The sequence below is a fragment of the Lissotriton helveticus genome, chromosome 2_1 (assembly GCF_964261635.1).
Source record: "Lissotriton helveticus chromosome 2_1, aLisHel1.1, whole genome shotgun sequence".
In the NCBI taxonomy this organism is placed as follows: domain Eukaryota; kingdom Metazoa; phylum Chordata; class Amphibia; order Caudata; family Salamandridae; genus Lissotriton; species Lissotriton helveticus.
Window position 1 is genome coordinate 1,637,569,250 of NC_136059.1, and position 18,013 is coordinate 1,637,587,262.

Genomic DNA, 18,013 nt, shown 5'->3' on the forward strand with positions numbered 1-18,013 from the left:
TGAATACCTATATAAATCTGTTCAAATTAAATTGGTGTCTGAAACATTTATTGTAACGCTACTTAAGTAGACAATAAAAGGAAGCAACACAGGAAGTTTTTATATGAAAAAAGTATTTTCTTTTATATTGATTTCAAGACAAAGAAATAAAAAAAATTCATAGGGTACAAATGAGAATTAATCATAACTCAAACAAATGAACAAGAAAATATAAACTTATTCCTATACTTCATTTGTGTAAAAAGTCCAAACCAGTGCAAATAAAAAGACAAGTGACTCCTATTTTGCCAAAATAAAGTTCACATGTATAATGAAGAGCAGACAAGGAAATGGACTTTGTCGTCGATGTTTCGGTCTTGTATGGAATAATTCTTTCAGACCATCTTCAGGACTAATAATACATTTGTAGCTGTGACCCCCTAAAAAGACATAATATAAACTGTTATCTATATGTCCCAACTATTAATTTTAAACATTTCATAGAACCCGTGTGTAAAATTCGACCAACATATCTCTGTTGGTTTGATAATCCTTTTCTGACATTACACAGATAATTAATTAATAAGCTGTGTGATAACTAGGCTGCCAAACCTATGGATTGTTTGATTTAGGTGTAAATAAATTGATAGGTAATAGAGTTCATTCGCTTACTTCTTCAAAATCCTTTCTGACTTCAAGATCAACGAAATAGATAAAAGATGACTTGCAGTGACAGTCTTTGCTAATCTAAAGTGAGAAGACACTTGTCAAGTCATTGTGCCACCGAGACAAAAACAATTGCCTCTATTTTAGTCCAATATATGTTTACCTGGATAATCAGCGTTTGGTAAGCTGGACGCTACTGTGAGTAAATGTAAATGTAAATGTATTGCGATTTATATAGCGCACGTATCACCCGAAGGCATCAAGGCGCTTGCCTTGGGAACCCGTCCTGGTATTCCCCTGTGAGATAACCTCAGCAGGGTATCCACAAGGTGAAAGCCAGGCATCCCGCCGCGAGGGGCCGTAGTGGAGATTAAGCAAGCCATTGCCCAGAGTCGCAGAGTGTGAACCCGTGAGTCGAGTAGGCACCGGAACGAGAATTATGGAGTCCGTGGAATTTTTAAGCCCAAGACCCACCGAGTGGTCCTTCTTCTCACGACCAGTTTTATTCAGTAAAATAACTCACTTTCATTATTCTTGCCAATCTGTAAAGATTTGAATTATAGATCTTTATTTCAATGGCATATTTGAATCATGCTGTTAAGCAATGATAATGCCGCATAAGTGGATAGCCATCCCCTACTAAGTTTAGAAAATGTAGGCTGTTCAGCATTTTACTTTTTGTGTCAAACCCGATATAGACAGTAATTATATTTGTAGTATCGTCAGATTTATTTAAAGCGGACTACATCGTATCGAGTGGTCAAAAATTCACTGAATGTCATTTTTAATAATAAAACGAAATGCAAATGTTATAACCACAATTTTAGGTGGACACCCCCACGTACCAAATGCCAACTCCTCTTGGCGAAATTAAGGAACCACTGTGAATGCTGCCAACCAATATTTTAAAAAATGATGAATGAAACCTCTTCTTTCGCTAGCAGTCGCTAATGCACCCGTATATTTACCAATAGTTCAGACAATTAATTATTCACGTCTGTTTAATGTGCTTGTTGGTTTACTACACACTGAAACCTGAGAATGAAACGCAAATAATGTGGAGTTCGGACAATTAATAAATGCATTTACGCGTTTTAATGTCCGCTTGCTCGTTGTTTTAAAATAGAGCTAACGCTTTAGCTTGAAACGATAATCAGAGAACTTACTTTCAGAAAAGTGAAGAGCGTACTGGCGTGGAGACGTCGTCTAGGCAAAAACGCGCTGGTATAACCAAGTCACGAAGAAACGGCATCAACGAGATTACGGACCAAACCTCCTTTTTAACTTGGAGTTCAGCCTTAAATGACGGACCTGTCAACTTGGCTATTACATGTCGGCCATCTTGTAACATTTACACCCGTACCGAGACTGGAGTATGTGCTTAAAAATAAGTATTCAAACAGTAAATTTTGGTTATTTAATAAACTGTTTTCTTAAGATGAGTTAAAGGAAGATCTGAACAACTGTCTTTTTCGACTCGAAGTCTTGTTTGGAGTCACTGATCTTACTACTTAGCTGTTACTGGAGACTGGAGTATGTGCTTAAGAATAAGCATTCAAACAGTACATTTTGGTTATTTAATAAACTGTTTTCTTAAGATGAGTTAAAGTAATATCTAAACAACTGTCTTTTTTCGACTCAATTCTTGCTTAGAGTCACTGATCTTACGACTTAGCTGTTACATTTTGGCCATCTTGTAACATTCAGGTTCCGAACCAGTTTGCAGGCTGTATATCGGATTCATCATTGAGACTACATAAGTTTACTTATTTATTTTAGCCATTGTTAAAGAGAAGCAAATGATGTTTTATTAAAGAGATTGGTTTGGATCTTGTGACAAAAGAAGGCGTCTTTAAAATAAACTGATGACCATAATTGGTATGAGAACACTTTTGGTATGTAAAGTAAACGGTTCCTAAATCACATATTTGTTGAAGTCATTTACTCGTGAAATTATGTGAATTATGTTAACCTTTCGAATACATCTTTTTTTAATTATTGCAATATTTATGAGAAGACTGTGAATACGTGGTTGCAATGGCAGACTGATTCTTATAATGTTTGTTGCTCCTATAAGTACGTATAAGAACGTAGGTTCTATGAAGCTGTGATTTTGAAATAATCTGTTTTTAGTCCAAAAAGTGTTGTTAGGCCAATCATTGTTATTTCGGGGGCACATATAAGATTGTAAGCCATATGCAGCGTTTTCAATATTTGTAGAACATATGTTTACTGATAAGACTGTGAGCACATAGATACAGTGACAGGAAGATCCATACAATGCTTAATGCTAACAGGAATGTTTCTTTCACAAGTAAATGACTTCTACAAATATGTGATTTAGGAACCGTTTACTTTACATACCAAAAGTGTTCTCATACCAATTATGGTCATCAGTTTATTTTAAAGAAGCCTTCTTTCGTCACAAGATCCAAACCAATCCCTTTAATAAAACATTATGTGCTTCTCTTTAACGATGGCTAAAATAAATAAGTAAACTTATGTAGTCTCAATGATAAATCTGATATACACCCTGCAAACTAGTTGGGAACCTGAATGTTACAAGATGGCCTAAATGTAACAGCTAAGTCGTAAGTTCAGTGACTCTAAGCAAGATTTCCAGTCGAAAAAAGACAGTTGTTTAGATCTTCCTTTAACTCATCTTAGGAAAACAGTTTATTAAATAACCAAAATTTACTGTTTGAATGCTTATTTTTAAGCACATACTCCAGTCTCCAGTAACAGCTAAGTCGTAAGATCAGTGACTCCAAACAAGACTTTGAGTCGAAAAAAGACAGTTGTTTCGATTGTTTAGTTGTTTAATTGTTTAGGTTGTTTAGAAAACAGTTTATTAAATAACCAAAATGTACTGTTTGAATACTTATTTTTAAGCACATACTCCAGTCTCGGTACGAGTGTAAATGTTACAAGATGGCCGACACGTAATAGCCAAGTTGAGAGGTCTGTCATTTAAGGCGGGACTCCACGTTAAAAAGGAGGTTTGGTCCGTAATCTCGTTGATGCCGTTTCTTCGTGAATTGGTTATACCAGCGCGTTTTTGCCTAGATGACGTCTCCACGCCAGTACGCTCTTCACTTTTCTGAAATTAAGTTCTGTGATTATCGTTTCAAGCTAAAGCTTTAGCTGGATTTTAAAACAACGAGCAAGCGGACATTAGAACGCGTAAATGCGTTTATTAATTGTCCGAACTACACATTATTTGCGTTTCATTCTCATGCTTCAGTGTGTTGTAAACCAACAAGCACATTAAACAGACGTGAATAATTCATTGTCTGAACTATTGATAAAAATACGAGTGCATTAGCGACTGCTAGCAAAAGAAGAGGTTTCATTCATCATTTTTTTAAATATTGGTTGGCAGCATTCACAGTAGTTCCTTAATTTTGCCAAGAGGAGTTGGCATTTGGTACGTGGGGGTGTCCACTTAAAATTGTGTTTATAACATTTGCATTTCGTTTTATTTTAAAAATAACATTCAGCGAATTTTTGACCACTCGATACGATGTAGTCCGCTTTAAATAAATCTGAGGGTACTACAAATATAATTACTGTCTATATCGGGTTTGACACAAAAAGTAATATGCTAAACAGCCTACATTTTCTAAACTTATTATGCGATGGCTATCCACTTATGCAACATTAGCATTGCTTAACAGCATGATTCAAATATGCCATTGAAATAAAGATCTATAATTCAAATCTTTACAGATTGGCAAGAATAATGAAAGTGAGCTATTTTACTGAATAAAAGTGGTCCTGAGAAGAAGGACCACTCACAGTAGCGTCCAGCTTACACAACGCTGATTATCCAGGTAAACATATATTGGACTAAAATAGAGGCAATTGTTTTTGTCTCAGTTGCACAATGACTTGACAAGTGTCTTCTCACTTTAGATCAGCAAAGACTGTCACTGCAAGTCATCTTTTATCTATTTCGTTGATTCTGAAGTCAGAAAGGATTTTGAAGAAGTAAGCGATTGAACTCTATTACCTATCAATTTATTTACACCTAAATCAAACGATCCATAGGTTTGGCAGCCCAGTTATCACACAGCTTATTAATTAATTTTCTGTGTAATGTCAGAAAAGGATTATCAAACCAACAGAGATATGTTGGTTCAATTTTGCACACGGGTTCTATGAAATGTTTAAAATTAATAGTTGGGACATATAGATAATAGTTTATATTATGTCTTTTTAGGGGGTCACAGCCACAAATATATTATTAGTCCTGAAGATGGTCTGAAAGAATTATTCCATACAAGACCGAAACGTCGACGACAAAGTCCATTTCCTAGTCTGCTCTTCAATATACATGTGATCTTTATTTTGGCAAAATAGGAGTCACTTGTCTTTTTATTTGCACTGGTTTGGACTTTTTACACAAATTAATTATAGGAATAAGTTTGTATTTTCTTGTTCATTTGTTTGAGTTATGTTTAATTCTCTTTTGTACCCTATGAATTTTTGAATTTCTTTGTCTTGAAATCAATATAAAAGAAAATACTTTTTCATATAAAAACTTCCTGTGTTGCTTTCCTTTTATTGTCTACTTAAGTAGCGTTACAATAAATGTTTCAGACACCAGTTTAATTGGAACAGATTTATCTAATTATTCGAAAAAACAATCTGTGATAAATACCTTTAAGCAAAATCCCTTGCTGGCACTTTTTTATAGTTACTTATCTGCCCAAGCCCGCAAGGGTGTATTGGGTTCCCCACTCCCCTTTTTCTCAGTATTTGCAAAGTGACGCATCTTGGCATATGCATGACCTTGTGAAGCCCTGTGCCATATTACACCTGCATCAGGTATGATGTATGCAGGTTGGGTGTTCCCATGCAGCAAAGCCTTATAGGAGTGGTGCAGTGAAATTAATCAGATTTAACTGCAACAATTGTAGGACGCCACTACGTCAGTACCTTATGCCTGCCTCATGACAGACGTAAGGGTGACGCAGTGTCATGGGGATAGGCTGGCCCCATGCATTGCTGGAGTTGCTCCATGCTTGTGACACAACTGCAGCAATGCGTGACCTTAGCGCTGACAGATACATCAGGATTCCAGACATATCTGTCATTAAATGTGACATGGAGCGCCGTACAGTGAATACAGCGCATCCATGGTGTCGCAAGAAAACATGAAGAAAAGTGTCACAATGCTGTTTTTTCGCAGCGATGCAACACTTTTCATAAATGAGGCCCAGAAATGCACCCTATCTTATTGATGGTGTGCATTCCTGCCCTGTAGTTTTGTCGCAGGGCAGCGCAGCAACATTCCTTGCAGCGCTGTCCAGCACCAAAACCTCCTGAAATGAGGCCCCAAGTGTTTGCACCATTTTTAAGACCAGCTATTTCTGGTCTTAAAAAACTGCCTCCAACTGCAGTTTTTGGGGTTTTGCACCATACAAGGAATTCCTTATAAAAATCGCGAAGTGGGGTTAGCGGCAGTTTTTGCACGGGCACGCCTACCTTGCATCTCATTTTCGTTAAGTCTCGCTAACAGAAGTGGAGATCTTAAAAATTTACATTTTCGTCAGAAAAGTGCTGCTAACTGCAGTTAGCGGCACCTTGTAAATATGGCAATAAAAAAAATCTGCTGTAATGTCAAAATATTGATGCTACGGCGGCGTTAAGTCCTTGTACATATGCCCCTGAATTTCATTATCAAAATTGTCCCTAAAACTATGGATACAAGCCTAAGAAGACCTTGCAGAACAAGTATCATTTTACTGAGTCAATAGGCAGATCCCGGTCTTATCACAAGGTGTCCCCATACTACAGTAGCCTGGGAACAAGTAAAGAAATCTAGGTGTTGCTTTCTATAACATTTGCATTTTGTTGAAGTTAGATGCTCTCTGGAGCTTGCATATTGTAACCCCTGTGGGATAGGGGTAATTTGGGACCTTTTCTTGACTAATCCTTTGGCACCTACAATGGCAGACACTATTTCTGATCCTTTGTTCCACATTTTGTTCAGGTATCTGTGTGCAGGTGTGGATATTTTGACCTAGTAACTGATGACTGTTTCAAATGAAAGACTTCACAATCAGTACTTCTTAAACCCAGGTGACCTTTTTGATGCCTTATAAGAGAGTGTTTGGTGGGCTATGCTCTTTCACGTTTCTAATATTCAAGTGCCTTCTCCCCGGTGTATAATTTCTGATAAAGAGTTAGCTATTCATTTGTAATGAATGTCTTGTCACACTGAAGACACATACAGTTTTTCTCTGGAATGCATGTTGACACATCAGGCCCCTCCTGTGAAAAAACAATTTGCAAGAAAAAGTTGTTTCTGACAATATGGACTATCTGAGCAGCACAGTTACTTCCCAGTGTGGATTTTCAGATGTTGCATTAATCGTCCCTTTGTAATGATTGTTTTGTCACATTTAGTATCGCTCTTGTGTGGAAGACTCATGTCCCACTAGTAATGACTTTCTGATGGTGCATTAGCTTTGCCTTTGCAACACTGAGTGCAGTGAAATACATTCTCTACTGACATGACTTTCTCCTATGTGATGACTTACTGTTATTGTATTAGTTCTCCCCTGCCAATAAATGAATTGTCACATTCAGTACCTTTATATTGTTGCTCTCTGGGGTGGACCTTTTGATGCTGTGTTCGGTCTTTCTTTTTCAGGACATTCATATAATTTCTCTCCTGTGTGAACTTTCTGATGTCGTGTTAGGTTGCTTTTGTAACAAATGCCTTGTCACAGTAAGTACATTGATATGGTTTCTTTCCTGTGTGGACTTTCTGATGGAGCATTGGCTGAGCCCTTCTAATAAATACCTTGCCACTTGCTGTGCATTCATACGGTTACTTCATTAGGAACCCTTTGTCACATTCTGGACAATCATACAGATTTTCCTTAGTGGGAACTTTGGGCCACATGCATCAAAGTATGGAATTGCGATTCCTAAATAGCGATTTTTAGGGAATCGCTATTTAGGAATAGCAATTCCTTATGCATGTAGAAATTGCAAAAAAAAAAAGTGATTCCTACAAATTCCTTAATAGCGACTTGTAAATTAGGACTCACTATTAAGGAAAGCCTTTCCATTCATTCCTTTGGGCTTAGAGGCCCAAATTACTCACAAATTGCAAATGCAATTTGAAGGGTGCAGGGGGCCAAAACGCCACCCTCCTCACCCCCAAAATTGGCATTTGTGCACATGTGGCGCACACATATGCTCTAAGGGCATATGTGTGCCCCACATGGCATGTGGAAAATGCAATTTATGCATTTTTCTAAGGAATTGCAAATTACCATTAACCTGAAGTTGATGGTAATTTGCAATTCCAAATTGCGAAAATGCAATTTGCAAATCCGTGATGCATCACCCCTAACTGCATTCGCAATTAAGGAAATTGCAAAAGATTGTGATTTCCTTAATTGCAAATGCCTTTGGGCTTGATGCATCGCAAATAGCATTTTACTGATCGCAATTGGGCCGATTCTGCGAATCGGCCCGTTTGTGACCAGTAAAATGCTTGATGCATGTGCCCCTTTGTGATGTTGTTCTAAGTCTCCCTTTCCTATTAAATGCCTTGCCTCAATCAGTGTAATCTTCATTGTGGACTTTTGATGTTGTGTTTTCTCTGCCCGATTCTTATGAATACATTGTCCCACTCAATACATTTATATAGTTTCTCTCCTGTGTAAACATTCTGATGTCATATTAAATTTGGTTTTGTAATAAATCTCTTGTCACATTCTGTACATTAATATGATTGTTCCCTAGTGTGGATTTGTTGATGCTGTGTTAGCTTATTCTTCCTGTGGAAGACTTTATTACATTTTTAAAATTCATAGGATTTCTCTCCAGCTTTATGAAAGGGAACTGTCACGGCATCCACATGCCCAGGAAAGAAAACATACCACCTATGATACCTGCATGGATGCATGGTAGCGGTGCACAATGCTTTTACTTAATAGCTCTGAAGAGGTTCATATTACCTACCTGTTGATAGTGGCAAAGAAAGACTAGCTATATTGTGACTGAAGAAGATGACCTGGCGCCTGCTCAAACAAACTGCCAGAAAGGTCCAATGACTGGCTGTGCTTTCTATTGATCTACTTGTAACAGAAATGTGAGTCATAGTCTGGTATCTCTATGGTACTGCTATTGAGCATTCAGAATAGAGCCATATCACTGACTGATTAGACAATCTGGAACATTTTCGAAAATGTGTGTCTTCGTAGCAGGTCATTGTGTTATTCTGACAGTCAAAGCTTTCTGATCTATTAATTGGAGAATTCAGGAAGGTGACTATTTATCCTCATGTTATTTTCTCAACCTGCATGGACATTTAGAGATTTATACTGCAATCTCATCAAATTCAAATCTGCACATCCAACCATCGGCTCACCTCATCTTGGTCTAAGTGTTAATATATCCATATATATTGTGATGGCTCTTTAAAGCGTAGCCTATCATCTCAAGCACTCATTTTGTTTCAGTTTTATATTCGACTGTGCCTAAAGGACATCCTCTAAGATTGTGGGATGAGTTTTGCAAATATCCTTTAATGAAAGAGACCACAACACTGCTCTTTTTTTCAAAGAAAAGACAAAAGGCCTGATTTAGAGTTCCGTGGATGGCTTACTCCATCACAAATGTGTTGTATATCTTTTCCGCCACATTACAAGCATCATTGGATATAATACACTCATAAAACAGTGGGTGGGATATCTAACACATTTATGACAGAGTAACCCATTTGCCAAACGCTAAATGAGGCCTAAAGTGTTTGTTTTGGTCAGGACACTTACCCATAACCTGGATCGGGGTCTTCCACTGCCAAAGTTAAGGGTGACCATTCCCTGAAGCCAAAAGGTCACCAGAAATTATGAGGAAAGTGTCCTCACAAAGCTGGCACCTTCTCAGGAGGAAAAAGCCAAAGGCGTAAAAAACCTTATTGCTGGATGAAAACTTCAATGGACTTGAATAAAATCAGTAATCTGGAACCCAGTAATGGAATTCTTCTGGAGCGAAGAGTCAAAATCAGCAAGTGGATGGAGCGAGAAAAAAACTCAACGGAATACAGCTTTGTTGGAAAACACTCTCCAACCAGACTGAAGCCCTTATAGAAAAAGAAGAGGAAAAGGAAATCAAACATCATATGACAAGAGCCATAATGGATTGGGAAGATTAGTAAGAAACAAAGGAAAAAACAGCCTTGATGGAAAAAGAAAAGAAAAGAAGACAAAACCCTGAAAGGGAGTAACTGTGGAGTAGCTTTAAAGGTAGTTGAAAAATCTCCATTTTGGAGCTTGAGGGGTGAGTAGAAGCAACCATGAGGCCAGGAGAATGATAGAAGGCCATCCCTGGTGAGTGAGACTCACAGCCTACAGCTGGGGGCTTCTTGCAGTGTTTTGTGATGAACAGAAACTAGAGTAGCCATGGGGGAAAAAGAAATAAAAGAGAATGAGAATCTGAACTGGACTAGATGTATATTAGCAGTTACAAACTCTCAAACAGATGATTTTCATTGTGTAGCTAGAGAGACAAATGGAAGCAGTCAGGAGTACTAGAGAAGGCAGTCCCAGGTGAGTAAGTGTCAGCGCCAGTATCTGCGGGCAGTGTGGCATTTTAAGGTGACCAGGAACAGGTGAACCACACAAGTTGTAGCTGACCTCAAATGCCCAGATAACAGGAGCGCCATGGCTGCAACAGTATACTTCCCCCTCCAGAGGCCCTAGGTTTGTCAGGAAAGGCCAATAAAATTAGAGACCTAATTAGGGACATTGACTAAAGAGGAAGAAACTCAAGTATGTCTATTAGCAGGATAGCTTTTACAGTGAAGGAAGACCTGTAATTGACCTCTGACAATCCCGGATTTACAGATCTCATTAACCTTGTATTCTGGTTCCCCATCCAACATGGCAGGAGGAGAAGGAGAACTTCAATGAAAAGGGTCAGGCAACAAAGGCTTCAGCTGGGAGACATGAAAAGTGGGATGAATATTTCGAGAATTAGGGAGACCGTGCCTAAAGGCAGCTGGATTGATCTATTTGGGTATCACAATGGGAACAAAATATCAAGGACAAAAACAGACTGGTACATTTTGAGTGGGCAAGAATCTTTAAGACAATGATCAATGAAACCTTATCTCCCACCTTAAAGTTTGGGATTGCTCTTCTTATTTTATCAGTTCTAGCCTTCATAGCAGTTTTAGTATCTTGTAAATTCCGGGAGATCACTTGTCTTTCATAGTCAAGTTTTTCTAGAAAGTAAGCGGAAGCGGGCATAATGAGAGTAGACAGAGGAGAAGCAAGAAAGGAATGAGGATGAAAACCTTGCATACACAAAAAAGGAGAAACCCAGTTGTTTGGAGTGGCATTACAAAAACACCTCAGTTACTGTTCAAGACTGGTTGACCATTAGTTTGTGGATGGAGGACAAAGCTTGATGAACTCCGAAAGCAGAGCAAATTGAGCACCAAAATCTTGAAATGTATTGAGAGCACCTGTCTAAAATAATGGTGTTAGGGAAACAGTGAAGGTGAAATATGTGAGCTTGAAATCTCCTTGCAATCATGCTGGTAGGTGGAGGTTTCTGAACTACAAAAAACGGAACCCTGAACACTCAATTGCCTCTAAGATACTGTAAACCTCTTTTCCCAAACTGCTTCCTTGTTTCAGAAATGTCATTCTGAAAGCAGGATTTCAATGAGATTTCTAGCTGACATATTCTGTTTCACTGGATCCCTGACATCATAATTTCAGACAGGGGCTCTCAATACACTTCAAGACTTTGGTTCTCAATTTGTTCTGCCATGGAAATCTATCAAAATCTTCACTCATGTTACCATCAGCAAACCAATGGACAGATCGAGAGAGTCAATCTGTCCTGGGCAGTACTTGAGGTGTGTTTGTAATGCCACTCAAAACAACTGGCTGGATATCTACCTTTCTCAGAACTCTCTTATAATAACTCTATTCACTCTGCTACCAAGGTTTCTCTTTTTTAATGTATCCAAACCTTTCAACCTCTTTCTTCTCTGGCTTCACCTTTGTCCACTGAGAACTCCAATGAGATCTAATTTAGTCAAGCATATAACACCCTGCATGGACTCAAGAATTTCTTTGGTGAGTGAAAGCGGGTAACAGTCCTTTATGGTGACCTTATTCAATCCACAATAGTCTGTGCATGTTCTTAGATCCTAGAACTTTGTGGGATGATGAAGACAAGAGCTCCAGTGTGTGAAGTAGACCAGACAATAGGTCATTTAGAAAATGTCAAAATATACATTCAGAAGCTGCATCTCGTGCTGCAAAAGAGAATATATCCTTTCTTAAGAAATTATGGGGCCAGGTATGTTTGAGATAGCACAGTCTAAATCTCTGTGAGCAAGGAAAAACATCAAAGAAGTCTTAATAAGCCACAAGGACAGACAAATATGAGCAATAGTAGAATGAGATTGGCCATCAGAAAGTTCTTGTTCAACTGGAGCCCAATAGCTCCCATCAGAATAACAATTATCTTTACAGAAATGAAGGAAAAGAGACACAACACTGATTTCCTAATTGATATAGTGATTGTGTTTATCCAGCCAAGGTATCCCAAGCAATATGGCATAATTAGGACAAGTGAACCGATTGAAAGCAATTATCCCTTTATGATTACCTATGGATACTAGGAGAGGAACAGTGATAACGGTCACGTGACCCGATGTCAGTGGAGCACCACCATTAGTTTGTACGCAATTGGGAGAAGACTTCTTCTTGACTGAAACTTGGACTCTCTGCGCACAATTGATGTATATATACATTCTGGAGGCATCGGAGTCTAACAGAACTGAAACAAAGATGAACTGACTATGATGGATATGAAGAATTAAATTCAACACAAACAAGCGTGAAGAGGAACCATTGGAGGATCTGCACATTTTAGGGATAGCAGAATCTTTCACCCCTTTCCCCATCATAAAGGATGGGATCTGCCATTTCCCTGAGGTCTGGATGGTCGAACAGGGCAGTATAGCAGCAGATGACTTAAGTTTGCACAATAGAGACACAAGCCTCCCTTATGTCTTCGATCCTTTTCCATGTCAGACAATGGTCTGCACTGGTTCTTTAAGCAAATGGTCAGTAGAATCAGTTCAGGTGAGGGTCTTCGACATCAACGGTAGCAGTTGGCCAAGCCAGAGCTACATTGGTCAGTGAACCAATCAGATATCCCTCATTGTATCTATCAGAGGGAAATTGACCAGGTTGAAAGGCAAAACAAACTACCAAGCATTTCAAAATTACCTTCAACCTTGAAGGATCTGCAGAAGACTTAGAGGTTGAGAAACTGATGGTTGAAAGATTGCAAAATCAGGAGTAGATTGCTTCAAAAACGACAGCATGCTTGGTCTTTAACTGGCCCATTTCCAGTGTGTATTGTTGAAGAACAGTTGCCAGGTCAACTCAAGGATCCAAGTCAGAAACAGATGGATATTTTGGGTATCAACACTTGTTTGGGTCAGGATAATTACCCACAATCTAGATGTAGGTGTTTTATTGACAGAAATAAGAGCAACCACTTACAGAAGCCCCAATGCCACCACATACTTGAATATGCGGTAGGTAAATGTCCTTGAGAAGCTGCCTCATTCTCAGGTGGAAAAAGCCAAAGGTATAAAAAACTTTCTTGCTGGATGCAAACTTCAATGGATTTGAAGAAAAACAGGAATTAGGACCCTAACAAAGGAATTCTTCTGGAGAGGAATGTCAGAATAAGCAAGTGGAGGGAGTGAGGAAACAACTGAAGGAGTGCAGATTTGTTGTGATGCACCCTCCAACCAGACTGAAGTTCTTATATAACAAAACTACAGGAACAGGAAATTACACCAAACATCACATGGCAGGAACCAATATGGAGTGGAAAAATCAGGAAGAAAAAAAGGAAGAGACAACCTTGATGGAAAAGGAAAAGAAAAGACAACAAAAACCTGTAAGGGACTAACTACACAGTATCTTTAAAAGGTAGCTGAACAATCTCAGACAGGTAACTGCTGTTATGGAGTTTGAGAAGTGAGTAAAAGCAACCACGAGACCAGCAGCATGAGAGAACAATCCCAGGTAAATGAGACCCATAGCCTTCACCTGCAGGCTTCTTGCAGTGTTTTATGATGCCTGGAAACTGCAGATTCATGCAAGGTAATGAAGACTCAGACACCCAGATGGAAGTTGCTATAGTGTACCCTTTTACCCATTTCCTACCCTATTTTAGATATTTATGATGACAAAGATGTGCCTTTTTGACATGGTGATACTAAGCATTTCAGTATATTTAAATGATCAAAAATATATTTTAATGGAATGTTTAAATTGCCTTAGAGCTTCCTGGTTTGTGGTTCCTACACACTTGAAAATGATTCTGCTGGATTTTATGGATCAATTAAGCTGGATTTTAAATTTAGGACCCGCTTTAGATCTTGGTGGGACTACCATCATCCCTCCATGGAGGAGTTTACAAGTACTCCGTCAAGCTGACGGAATGCCACCCGGCGTATTTAAATGTGTGCTGGGTGAACATCCGTCCGCATCGATTTAGTGTTTACCATCACGTAAGTGGTTCCTGGCTGCCGACGCAGTGGACTTCTCTGCTCGCTAACATTACTCCATCATCTTCAGGGTGGTGGGATTGCGCTGTGCCTATTTAGATTTCACAGTTGTGCTGGCATTGTTCCAGTGATGGCTTGCCGGCAGGGGGATTCTGTCACGGGACACGTTCAGTGTTGTACCATTCGTGTGTCTTTTGGATGGATGCTAGCATCACACAACTGGCGTGTTTTTCCTAATTGTTTTCACCTGCATACCACCATATAAAACACACTCCAAGTCAGATCATGATCTCTTACCATTCCACTGCAACACAACATTGTCAAGCAGAACTGTCAGATTATTTTTGCTTTCTTGTCCCTTTTTTCCTCTTTCATTTATTTTCTTGTGGGTCATAACATTTATTTAATTGCTTTTTGGGATTGTGGCGGGGTGGAGAAATCCCTGTTTTACAGAGGGATAATTGGCAGTCATGGTGGATGAATGGTTAGAGTAGAGCCACATATGTTTGGAGCCCAAGTCCAAAATACAACCATAGCCCAGAAAGGCAAATGTGGACCAGAATAGTTGACAGAGTGAATGCTGTAGCAACCAACCTGCACAAACAGGAGGAATTTAGGAAGAGGGGGAATGACTGCATGGAAGAGTGCATTCCCTGGCCTCCAAGCATCACCTGGAGGCCAAGAGAATTGGTGGTGGTTCTTCCAGCCCCCTCCTTGACACTTTTTGTATAGGAGGAGAATGGCCTTGCAGATCCTACATCTTAGAAGGCTTGACAGGAATCCCTGGTGGAGTGGAGACTTGTAACTTATACTTTTGAATATGTCACTAAACCTAAATGTCCTTTTTGCTTTTAATTTAACTATTGCTAATCTGTTTTTACCCCGATTGGAAACAAAGAAACCTGTATATATTTCTATCACTTTTCATTATCTTGTTTGTTTGTTGGAATGTATTTTCTTGTATTTAAGATTACAGGTTTCAATCTCCATTACATTTCACATGATGCCATGGTGCTTGTAAGTGATATTACACCAAATAAAATATTTTAAATATGTATTTAATATTGTAAATGTATGTTCTATTGTTACTGCATGTTTACAGTAGGTATGTTTAACTTGCACCTTTTCTAGTGTTGTTAATGCTTGATTTAGGCTTGTGAAAATAATATTGCAATGTCATCTTGTTTATTTCCTCTTTTCTATCAGATTGTTCACATATGTTAGAGTGTTATGTATTTATCAAAATATATTTCATGCTATGTTTTTAAATGTTTCTGTGTTTAATGTTGGATCTAGTCCTAGCTTTGTTATTTCATTTAATTGATGCTATTTGTATCACAAATCAAAGTTTGTTTACTTTAAAATGTTAAGCTAAGCAATTATGAATGCTGAATTTAAGTGTAATTTCTTAAAGTTTTTACTCTGCAATGTATATATGACTAGCAGCCCGTCCCGACGTTGTCCGGGTATGAAATAGAATGTGTGTAATGTGTGTATTTGGCAAGGGCAATTTATTTTAAAATCTTGCGGTAGACAACATTTTTTGTTTCATTAGAATCGGGACGGAGAAGACCCAGCTGCAGCCCTGGTTGATATTAGCAGGTGCGTGTAATTGGTGTAGTGATCCGCCGCCTGAGCCCGGCTACAGCCCTGGTTGATGTTAGCAGGCACGTGTAATGTCGTTGAATGAGAGAGTTATCAGCTGCGGCTAAATCCGTTTAATGAGAGAGTTGAGTGACAGTGAGTAGGAGAGGCTTCAGTAATGTCCCTGCAGACACACTCATTTGCGTGTTCCCCCGCTTGAGGCCCAGATGCAGGCCTGTTTGATGTTAGCAGGTGCGTGTTCCCTCGCTTGAAGCCCAGTGGCAGCCCTGGTTGATGTTATCAGGCGCGTGTAATTAGTGTACTGATCCACCACCTGAGCCCGGCTAGAGCCCTGGTTGATGGTAGCAGGCGCGTGTAATTTCATTGAATGAGAGAGTTCAGTAACAGCGCACAGGAGAGGCTGCAGTAACGTTACTTACCACGCCTCCAGCTGTACGCGTTTGTCATGCCCCCAGCACACGGCCACAGCAGATGATCTTCTGATTAATGTACAACCCACATGGCATGAAGGGCGGAACATAGCACACGCCCCCAGCGTTTCTCACGCCCCCAGCGTGCCCCTTGATGCGGCGCAATTGCGTTCACATGGCATGAAGGCCGGACACACGGCCCCAGCGCTTCTCACGCCCCCAGCGTGCCCCTTGATGCTGCGCAGCAATGTAATTGGCGCTTGTATGTACGACTCATATAGCATGAAGGGCGGACACACGCCCCCAGCGTTTGTCACACCCCCAGCACATGCCCACAGCCCACGATATGATGGCTGTACCACACGCTCCCAGCGTTAGTTACGCCCCCAGCCCACGCCCACAGCACAACGCAGACACGCCCATAAGGGACTACTTTGCTGGCACGGTTCTTTTACCTATTAAATGTATATGGTGACCGTCTGCATAGCCTATGTCCTTTTGCTGCAACTGCCCTTTCCAACGCTGTATTGGGTGTTGTGATTGGTGCTGTGGTAACTGAGATTACCCGCCTCATAGGTTTGGGCTCTCTCTTTATAATATTGGTATATATATATATATGAATTTGCAGCGCTCTCTCGCCGGTTCGGAAATCCCCACGGCAGAACCACGCCGCATTTAAATATTCCCCCAGCTGGGAGAAAAACGGGACGAACTTGCGTTTGTCTTCACTTATGTGCTTTTTTATTTAATCCTCACAGCATGGAGTTTCTCAAGCAGGCAGGCACAAATCTACGCGTTTTGGGATAGCATACCCCTTGTTCACGATCAATTTGGCTCCAGGCTCTCAGTTTCAATATAGTGAGTCACATTATTACATCATTTCCTGTTTGATGTTATTTTGGCCCTCGGCCTTCTGGATGATGTAGTTTTTTGCCATTTTTTTAATAATTTTTTTTATCCGAGTGCATAGCCTATGTCCTACTGCTGCAACTGCCCTTTCCAACGCTGTATTGGGTGTTGTGATTGGTGGTGTGGTTACTAAGATTAGCCGCCTCAAATGCTTGGGCTCTCTCTTTAAAATATTAGTCTATACTACTATTATAAAGAGAGAACTGTGTCCTTTGAGCCAGGTAAACTCGCAAACTACACCACCAATCCAAACACCCAAGACATCTTTGAAAACCTCAGGGCAAGCAGAAGGGCATAGGCTATATAAATGTAAAAAATAAACGTTATTTAGAAAATTTATATTAAAAAAAAGTAGTCCCTCCAAAGTAGCGCCGGCTGCGACGTGCGTGCCTACGTCAGGAGCACTGGGAGGAGCGGCGTCCGAGGAGCGGAGGACATGGCGCGGGGGAGGAGCGGTGACCTGAGGAGCAGCGGACAGGCCAGCAGCGGTGCAAGCAGCGGAGAGGCGGACATGGCGCGGGGGAGGAGCGGCGGCGCACAGGTCGTGAGGAGCAGAGAGGCGAGGAGCGGTAAACTGAGGAGCGGAGGATCAGGTAAGCCTCCGGGAACAATGTCCGGGCAGGAGGGTGTTGGGCCGCGGTGAGGAGCAGAGAGGAGAGGAGCGGTAAACTGAGGAGCGGTGGATCAGGTTAGCCTCCGGGGACAATGTTGGGGCAGGCGGGTGTCGTGCCAGGCGGGGGACGGGGATCAGCTGAGCACAGATACTCCTGCTACCTTTTGGGGTTACTGCAACACGCTGTAGTACGTCGGGCCAGGCGGGGGACGAGATGTTGGGATGCACAGATACTCCTGCTACCATTTGGGG

At 40.3% G+C, this 18,013-nt stretch overlaps 1 long non-coding RNA gene across 1 annotated transcript in view; it reads right to left on the reverse strand.

The window, feature by feature from the left end:
• Positions 1-299: 299 nt before the first annotated feature.
• Positions 300-18,013, reverse strand: part of LOC144819879 (uncharacterized) — a 305,031-nt gene continuing 287,317 nt past the window's right edge. Inside the window, exon 3 of the long non-coding RNA XR_013607605.1 lies at positions 300-419. This is a non-coding gene — a long non-coding RNA (uncharacterized LOC144819879). The remainder of the gene's footprint in view (positions 420-18,013) is intronic.